The sequence below is a fragment of the Lampetra planeri genome, chromosome 39 (genome assembly GCF_965212315.1).
Source record: "Lampetra planeri chromosome 39, kcLamPlan1.2.h2, whole genome shotgun sequence".
In the NCBI taxonomy this organism is placed as follows: Eukaryota; Metazoa; Chordata; class Hyperoartia; order Petromyzontiformes; family Petromyzontidae; genus Lampetra; species Lampetra planeri.
This window is the reverse complement of record NC_136145.1, coordinates 9,170,098-9,179,916: the sequence shown is the minus strand read 5'-3', so window position 1 is coordinate 9,179,916 and position 9,819 is coordinate 9,170,098. Positions and strand designations below refer to the sequence as shown.

The 9,819-nt window shown below is 52.0% G+C and overlaps 1 long non-coding RNA gene across 1 annotated transcript; it reads right to left on the bottom strand.

Annotated features, from left to right (window-relative positions):
* Window positions 1-2,328: 2,328 nt before the first annotated feature.
* Window positions 2,329-9,476, bottom strand: LOC144731601 (uncharacterized). Its single transcript, XR_013587970.1, has 3 exons — window positions 8,794-9,476; window positions 7,775-7,872; window positions 2,329-4,767 (listed from the first exon to the last, which is right to left on the bottom strand). It is a non-coding gene; the product is annotated as an uncharacterized LOC144731601 (long non-coding RNA).
* Between the last annotated feature and the right edge of the window lie 343 nt (window positions 9,477-9,819).

Here is a 9,819-nt window from a genome sequence, read left to right as displayed (position 1 = left end):
CTTTGCAGATTTTAGATTTGCCGTTCGCAATGCTCCCGGCAAAGTGATCCGGACCTGATGCGGTATCATTATTCGCGACAGGATAAGAATGTTCGCGATATGACGATCATCGCGATATTGGCGATATATGTACCCACGGTGGCGTGATGTTAACCACCTCGGCTGCTATACAGGAGGCCGTGGGTTCGATGCCTGCCTCTCTCCCCGCGGTTGCGTGGATTTTTCTTCGGGTCCTCCGGTGTTCGCCAACACGACTTGAAACACGCGCTGAGATTATTATTTGGCCGCTATAACATGGCCACGTGATGCGTCACTGCGTCGAGCTGGCAGTTGTGGCCACAGGCCGCTTCTGACAAGAGCTACGTAGTTCAGCGGGCCTTGCCGGGTCAAATAATTGAATTGTTTCTATCTTAATTTGAAGTTTTCGTGACTGCAGAAATCCATACTCTTTGGTTCTTTCGGTAAAGTCACGTAGGTAGAAAATAAAAAAATCTTGCTGTGGTTTTCCCACCTGATGACGATTGCTTGTGTTGCAATCGAAACGTCGTGATTTATTTGATACCTACTTGACTTTACCGAAAGAACCAAAGAGTAGCAATAGTTTCTAGTTTAGTTTGACCCCTCTTGACGAATCGACCCCCACACCCCCGACCGCCTGTCCCTGCCACCTCGGAGGAACTCTCCGGAGACGGGCGTCTCGCGGGTCGCACGGCACGGAGCGACGGACAAGGCAGACAGAGACAGACAGGACGCACGGAGGCCCAAGACATCGTTCGGCCCGCGACTCCGACTGCTTGTCTCCTCGTCCCGCTGTTTGCAGCTCCCTGGACATTGACGCCGCGCTGGGCGAGCCAATGCCCCCCCCCCCGTCCTCCCCCAGGCTGCACCGCGCGCTGGAGAACCATCGCCCGCTGCTCTTTGTCCGCCCGTAGCCGCGGCGGCGCTTTGATGTGGCGCCATGAAAGCAGCTCGAGTGGATTTGCGTTGAAGATTGGCGCGGGGGGGGGGGGGGTGGGAGATTGTGGGGAGGCGGGAGAGGTGTTTGAGCGAGTTGAGGGAATTTGGGCCATAACTAACTGTGCATTCAATTGAAAGTAGACTATTACACAATTTTTTTAAACACATTTTAGTTTACCAGGCAGGGCCCATTGAGCTACGCAGCTGCTTTTCAGAAGCGGTCTGGCTCTCAAATGACAGCAGCTCGACGAAGTGGCTTATCAACGTGGACATTTGCAGCAGTCGACAACCACTCCAAGCGCGTCACGTCCATTCTGAATTGTGGAGGGGGAAACCGGAGGACCCGGAACACAATCCAGGCGACCACGGCGAGAGAGAGACAGAGAGACGCGCAACACCCGAATGTGTTCCACTTTGAACTTCTTTCGCGCCGTACGTCGCCACCTGTGCTCAACGAGCTCGCTCCACGTCGCTTCACGCGCCTTGTATCCTGGGGAGGGGGGGGGGCTGTGACGTAGGGGGGGGGGGCTGTGACGTAGGGGGGGGGCTGTGACGTAGGGGGGGGGGCTGTGACGTAGGGGGGGGGGGGCTGTGACATAGAGGCTGTGATGCTCGCGACTGAATCGACGCGGATGCTCAAGTGACTGTTGCTGCTGCTGCTGCTGGTGGTTTGTGTCGCCATTCACCACCTACCGCGGTATTCGCCCCCCCATTCCCCCCCCCCCCCCCGCGCTTCTCGATAATTCTCGAAATGACTTCCACAACATTAAAGCTGGGACCGTGGATTTTTAGTTTTTTCTCCATCCACAATTGAGATTGAGAAGAGGGACGGTTGAAATTGTGAGGTGCGTGTGGGTATATTGGCCACAGTATAACATTCTGTCTTCTGCATAATCAACAATGGTATACTGCGTGTTCCATTAACCCGCTTCCCCAGCCCCGCCGTGGATCACGGGGGTTGTTTGACTATACTTCACCACGCTGGTCAACGCAGCTTGATGGAGAGAGGGTCCAGAACCGGTTCAGTCACCGGTAAGGGCCGTGGACGTGAGTTCACGGTGCAGGACGTGCACCGCTGCCATTCCTTGTAATTCCACATCAAAGCACGACGACAAACTATTTTGTTATATATTTTGTATGACTACGCTTGCTTACCTGGGAAAGATTCGCTGAATCTCAGGACTCCTTTTCAAGAGGTTCCCGCTCAGTGTTCGCAATCGCGGGGGGGGGGGGGGGGGGTCCGACAATTTCCGTGTTTCCCAATTAACTTAATTTCGTGGAATTTGTTTTACATGTATTTTTTTATTGACGTTGTCACGCGCCATGTACACACCGTCAACGTGAGCCAAACCAGTGATCAACAGCAGGGGATAGAGAGAAGTTTTTTTTTATTGCTGCACATTTGGGCCGCCGTGACGCCGACACGCAGTCGCCCTCCTTGTTCTTCGAACGTCGCCGACGACATCGTTATCTGCGAAGCGGGTGACGCGTACATTTTTTCTCTTACGGCGAACGCGCGCGCACATGTGCAATATTAACTAGGGCGGCCTGCCTGATTCGAACCCGCGGTGAACTTGCTTCCCCCCCTTGGCCGAACGCAATACTGCTGTGGCAATGTCCTCGTGACAGGCAGCCTCTTACAGTGAGGGAAAAAAGTATTTGATCCCCTGCTGATTTTGTACGTTTGCCCACTGACAAAAAAATGATCAGTCTATCATTTTAATGGTAGGTTTATTTGAACAGTGAGAGACAGAAAAACAACAACAAAATCCAGAAAAACGCATGTCAAAAATGTTATAAATTGATTTGCATTTTAATGAGGGAAATAAGTATTTGACCCCTATGCAAAACATAACTTAGTACTTGGTGGCAAAACCCTTGTTAGCAATCACAGAGGTCAGACGTTTCTTGTAGTTGGCCACCAGGTTTGCACACATCTCAGGAGGGATTTTGACATGCGTTTTTCTGGATTTTGTTGTTGTTATTCTGTCTCTCACTGTTCAAATAAACCTACCATTACAATTATAGACTGATCATTTCTTTGTCAGTAGGCAAACGTATAAAATCAGCAGGGGATCAAATTATTTTTTCCCTCACTGTATACAATGACATCAGCATGCATCCGGCTTTTTTTTTCCCGTGCTACCCAAAACCGCAGGACAGGTCCCGCGGCATTGTCTGTAGGGCTGCAATTGTGTATCGGGTGGTACAGATTAAAGGGTGGCCCCCTCCTTGAGCGCACATCGTGCCTCAGCGGTACCCTCGGCTCGAAACCAGAGAGTTGACGTTTTCGGCACTTCAGCTTCACTTTCCGTTTGAACAACCCCGGTCTCTAGTCCCCCCCCCCCCAACCACTGTGGAGGCCTCGTGGCTGCACTTTGAGAGGTAATGAATTCCGTCTACGTTGAACTTCTTTTGCACCGTATGTAGCCAACCGTGCTAATCGGATGTGCCGGAGAAGGACAACAAACTTAAACACGAAAAAGCAGCTCTAAAGACATGAGTTTGTCAATCTAGATGATTTAAAAGCTCACAGTGGCTTCTTAATATCGGAAGGAAGAGCGTTCCAGACGGCCCGAGAAGCGCATCTTAAAGCGCGCGATGCGGTGACCGTCTTTGTTCGATAGCCAAAATGTTTCCGAAATAAATGTAGTTCAACTCTACTAATTCTGGGTCACCGAGAATGAAAATGATGCTTACATTTGTTGATTGGCTCCAGTTTTCAAGCTATGCTACTGGGTCAGTATATACGATCCTTGACTTGGGAATGGCGGAGGATAAGTGAGTTGGGAAGGAATCTCAATCTAAACCAGAAATAACTAAAATACATTTTGACTGGATCTATGAATACATCTATGACTGGGTTTGGACAGTACTTGCTTTTTGAGCAAAACAATGAATGATGCAATCTGAACCTGGTATTGCATCATACATGATATGAATTGCATCATGTTATTCCTAGAAGTCATGGATGATGCAATCATAACTAGACTTACATCCCTCTGCTGAACAAATTGCTCGAAATCAGCTCTAGAAATCATACAGTGTTGTGCTCTCTTATTTGTCAGTGTTTGATTTTGCAAAGGGACACATTTTGTTTAGTCAAAGTGAGCAGAGATGCCTCGTACTTGTGTGAATAAAGCAGATAACTTCTGCTAAGTTTGTGGTGAAGTAACTTTTGCATCACAAAAGTGCACTACAACCACTATGGTTAAGAAAGCCTATCACCTTTATTTTGGCTGCAAAAGTGTAGATCAGGACAAGATGTGCGCTCCACACATATGCTGTAACACTTGTGCAACAAATCTTCGCCAGTGGTTGAACAGGACAAGGAAATCGATGCCTTTTGCAGTACCAATGATTTGGAGAGAGCCAACAGATCATATCAGCAATTGTTACTTCTGCATGGCACCTCCATTTCGGAAAGGTGTGTCAAAAAAGAAAAAGTGGACTGCATTATCCAAACATTCCATCAGCTATACACTCAGTACCCCACGGAGAAGGACTGCCGGTTCCTGATGCATCAGAATTATTCTCACTTGAGTCGGACGAGGAAGAGGAACAGGATGAAACTTCTAGTCCTGAACTATCAAGGTCACGTGACCCAGATTTTCTCCCGTCCTTCTCTGAACCACACCTCATAACACAAGGTGAACTCCAAGACCTTGTCTGTGATTTAAGTAAGGCAGAGCTGTTGGGCTCAAGACTGCAGAAGTGGAATCTCCTGGCAGGTGATGTTAGGGTTTCGGTGTCCCGTGACCGTTAAAAGGATATTGTCCCATTCTTCTTCATGAAAGGTGATCTTGCAGCCTGCAACAACATACATGGTGTGATGGCAGCCCTCAACATCGTTCATGATCCAGATGAGTGGAGACTATTCATTAATGCATCGAAGATGAGTCTTAAAGCTGTTTTACAAGTGCCCTCTCCTCTTAGTTTCCAATCTTCTCTGTTTCTCTGTATCCCTCCTTCTCCCCGTACCGAATCTCGTTTCTGATCATTCTCCCTCCTTGTACCCTTTCAATGGAATCCACGTCCCTTGTACGTGAAACAGTACTGCCCATCGGATTCAACACTGTCCACTGACTCAACAGTCAACACTGCCCATTGACTCAACACTGCACCATAGACTCACACGAATGCACGCTGGCAGTGACCAACTTCCATATGACCCATGATATTTGTGAAAATTGGAGTTTACAGCTCTATACGGTCAACCTAAATGGCTCCATACTGGAACCCAAAGTGGCTCAACACGGGATCTCAGAATGGCTCTATTTGGTAACCGAAAATGCTGTGGACGCCAGGTGGAGCTTAATTGAAGCGCTGTGAAATCGCAGGGGCAAGAGCCTAATTGTTGGCTATTTCGTTTCAAGTTATTACATATGACAGCTGCCGCAGATTGCCCCACCAGGGGCTAGCCGCAGGAATTAAGCTTCCACGGCAGTGTGGCTGATTAATGAAGGCCTATTAACCCGATTGGCCTAAAAATGAGAAAATAGGCCAGAAAGCGTTGACTGTAATGCGTCGAGCGTTTAATTTGCGATCGCCGCGCGGGCGCCGGCACGAGCCGATGGGGCCCGGCGACGCGGCCCCGGGTCGGGCGCCTCCTCCCTGCTCTTTGTTCGTCAGCCGACTCGAGCGGCGATCGCTCATCGCTTGATTAAGAACATTAGGGAAATTAACGACCCCGTAATCTCGCCTCTTCACCCGCTGGCCTCTCCTCCTCAGTCATCAGTCATAGAGCCATTGTCCGCTCCGCCCACCCGCCGCGCTCCCCTCGCCTTCTCGGGCAAGCGCCACGTGCCCACGACGTCTCCTTGTTGATGCCGGACGCCGCCGTGGGCGCGCAATCCCTGCCGCCGTGTGCGCGCGCAATACTTTCCATCGTGTGCGCGCGCGAAGCTACGAGCGGGCATGTGAGCGGTCGGGCGAGAAAGGCAAACTTCTCTCCGCCTGTCAGCTCCACTACCGTTTAAAAACGTCCCCTTTTTTTCCGCCAACCCGAATTAGCGATCAAGGTAATTGGAGAAAATTGTATCTCAGCAGGGAGCCCCCCGTTTACACCCCTCGAGTGGGCGGGCATGCGAGGTGGCACTGTGAGCCCCCCTCCCCAGCCCCCCCGCTGTGACCCCCCCCCCCCACAGCCCAAACGATCGCTGCCCCCTCAACCCGGCCACACCACCCACACTCGCGGTGGCCCGGGCCGGCGAGAACGATTTGCCTCGGTCGTTACCGATGGACGGATGGATGGATACGCTGTGTGTGTGTATTTATCGAAGGCGGGAGTGGGATGGGGTGGGGGGTTCGTCGCTGAGTCGTATAATTTGGAGTCGATGGCTCATTTACGCGCGTGGGACGTCTGCCCCAGCAAATAATTCGGCTGTCCGCATTGGGAACCAAGAATTATTGCCCAATTTCAGGACTTGCGTGCGTGCGTGCCTTTGCATGCGTGGATGTGTGTGGTAGGATTTGGGTAGTGGGTGAAGATGTAGTGCAGCGGTTAACGCGCCGTGCTCAGAACCCGGTGACCAGATTTCCGATTCCTGCTCACGGCCAACACCGGTGACAATGATCTGAACCGGTCCTGGGTCTCCGATGCGATGTGTAGTAAGCATCGCCATTGTGCAGATACACCTACTTCCTCGTGTGCCTTTCTGGTCTTCACAGGTGCTCGCTAACAGCACTTGCCCCAACAGTCTGTCAAGGCTACACGGGAGGCATTTGTCTGTGTGTCATAGGGTAGGGATGCTACGGTTCGCCCCTTCCTTGACATGCGATGAGTTACCGCAATTCCGAGTCTACGGGTCTCTGCGTGTGGGGCATTAAGGTTCACGTAAAGATGCGTAGCGGCTGTACGTTTTACATGCAGCATTCACTTTTACGATACAATTTATGGGGAACAATCAATCAATTAAAATCCATCAGTTATGGACCGGTGCGCTCTGCGGTACAGGTGCAGGCCCGAGCCGGATCAGCGCACCAAGCGGCGATGGTGGTGGTGGAGTGGCCGCCACCACGCCCCGGTGCTGTTGTCAATGCGCAGCACCAGGCACCAGGCGCAGTGTTTCCCTCGTTATCCGCGACGAGGGATGCGTTCCGGAGATGTAGGCCAATATCATTTTCCGTGAATAGACAATTTCACGGAAGATGATATCCACTGAGCTGTCATCGTGTTTGGCCAGGGGGGGGGGGGGTGGAAGCCGTGAGCTCTGTGGGCTCTACCTGGTAAACGCAACAGTTTAGTTTGCTGATATTCACCCTGATAATTGTTTTTTTATCCTTTTATCTGGCAACAAAACTGACACCTTTTTTACGAGGAGTCATGTTTGCATAGACCACAATACCTGCAGTCATGATGAAAACAAAAAACATGAGACTAGGCTCTAAGGAAAGCTGTCTCGGGTGTGGACCAATCAACTTCAAGGACAGTGCATATATTATTAGAGTTATGTTTTTTGTTTGCATTATAACTACAGGTATTGTGGTCTATGCAAACATGACTCCTTGTAAAAAAGGTGTCAGTTTTGTTGCCAGATAAAAGGATAAAAAAACAATTATCATATTTTTTACTGCCAAATGAGGTTCCAATGGTGATAATTCACCCTCTCACCGATGTCAGCCGTGGCCGGGGATCGAACCCAAGTGGCGAGGTTTGTAGCGCGGCGTGCCAAGCCACCAGACCACCGCTGCCCCAATGCAGAAAGATCGACGCGCAGACAGATAGACAGAGAGAGAGACAACATCAGAGGCGCTCGAACAAGGTGGGTTGCCCTGTAGCACAGGGGCTGTCGTGACCGCACGGCCCTCTCCTCACCTCCCTCGTTGCCATGCCAACTCCCGGAGACGCGCAACTGGACCCGGGCAGCAGCAGTCGCCTGCTGTGCACGTCAGCGACTCACCACGATGCGACTGCTGTGGGTCAGAAACAGTGGGGCACTTGGTGAGTCTGTGGGTCAATGTGTGAGTCTATGGGTCTCTGTGTGAGTCTATGGGTCTCTGTGTGAGTCTATGGGTCTCTGTCTGAGTCTATGGGTCTCTGTGTGAGTCTATGGGTCTCTGTGTGAGTCTATGGGTCTCTGTGTGAGTCTGTGGTTCTCTGTGTGAGTCTGTGGGTCTCTGTGTGAGTCTGTGGGTCTCTGTGTGAGTCTATGGATCAGTGTGTAAGTCTATGGGTCTCTGTGTGAGTCTGTGGGTCTCTGTGTGAGTCTATGGGTCTCTGTGTGAGTCTTCGGGCTTCTGTGTGAGTCTATGTGTCTCTGTGCGAGTCTATGGGTCAGTGTGAGTCTATGGGCCTCTGTGTGAGTCTATGGGTCTCTGTGCGAGTATATGGGTCAGTGTGAGTCTATGGGTCTCTGTGTGAGTCTATGTGTCTCTTTGCGAGTCTATGAGTCAGTGTGTGAATCTATGGGTCAGTGTGTGAGTCTATGGGTCTCTGTGTGTGAGTCTATGGGTCTCTGTGAGTCTATGGGTCTCTGTGTGAATCTATGGGTCTCTGTGTGAGTCTATGGGCCTCTGTGTGAGTCTATGGGTCTCTGTGCGAGTCTATGGGTCTCTGTGTGAGTCTATGGATCTCTGTGTGAGTCTGGGTCTCTCTCTGAGTCTGTGGGTCTCTGTGCGAGTTATGGGTCTCTGTGCGAGTCTATGGGTCTCTGTGTGAGTCTATGAGTCAGTGTGTGAGTCTATGCGTCAGTGTGTGAGTCTATGGGTCTCTGTGCGAGTGTATGGGCCTCTGTGTGAGTCTATGTGTCTCTGTGTGGTGAGTATGTAGCGTCGGATCGCGTATGCACACACCGCCGGTATCCACTTCCCTGCCGTTCGCCAGTATCCACTTACCTGCAGTTGCAGCCTGAGATCGGTAGGGTGTGCCAGGCAGTACGAGGGGATAGAGAGGGAGCTGGTCCCAAGGGAGGCTGGGTTCCCTCCCCTACCCCAGGTGGGGGGCTGGGTTGGGGCCTTTCCAGCATCTTCTGGAAGGTTCCAGAAAGGGGGCGGTACCAGGGGCGGAAAGTCCTCTGGAGGTGTATAAAAGGGGCACCCCAAGCACAGCTCGGGCCAGTTGCTACGAAGACTGAAGAGCAGCTGGACTAGGACCCTGGCACCTCGAGCCCGCCGCCTTTGTAAGGGCCGGGCCGAGCTGGGACCAGTGGTCGAGACCCGTACCTTGGCCGGGTCGGGTCAGATAGCCTCCCCTAGGGCACTGCGAGCCGGAGGGCTCAGAGTTGAGTTCGCGGTGTGTGAGTCACGATAAGGGAGTCGTCTGATAGTTTATGAATAAACCGTGTTGCCTCTACGACAACGTCTCCATAAGAACTCGCTACAAGTATATGGGTCTCTGTGCGAGCGATCTCCGAGGGCACGAGTTGGTGGGATTCACGCTTCCAGCTTCCAGCAACAAAAACACAGCTTCACGACTTAAGACGTCCATTCCCAGGCGCCGCGCGATACGGAAGAGAGAGATGAGAGGGCGAGAGGAAAAACACGAACTGGCAGCGGCGACCGCTTGCCAAGTCAGCGGGCAAAGTCCAATCTGTGGGCGCGCTCAGCTCCACGCACGTGCCAAGCGAGCGGGGGTAGTGCCTGAGACCAGGGGGGGTGGATGGGAGATTGGTGGCGAGTTTACGCGGGGGTAGCTAAATGAAAGCAATTAACGAGCAGCCCCGATCCAGCCCACCCCACCCCGCCCCGCCCGCCCCCACCGCGCGAGCACCCCCAGGACGGGCACGTGTCGCGCGCTCTCCGCCGCCGGGAAAAAAACATTTCTGTCGATTTCGCGAAGCCGCGAGCCGCGCGCGTCTCAAGTCGGGGGACCAGGCAACGGGCGACGAAGATTAATTAGAAGTGGTGGCGCTGGTGGTGGGG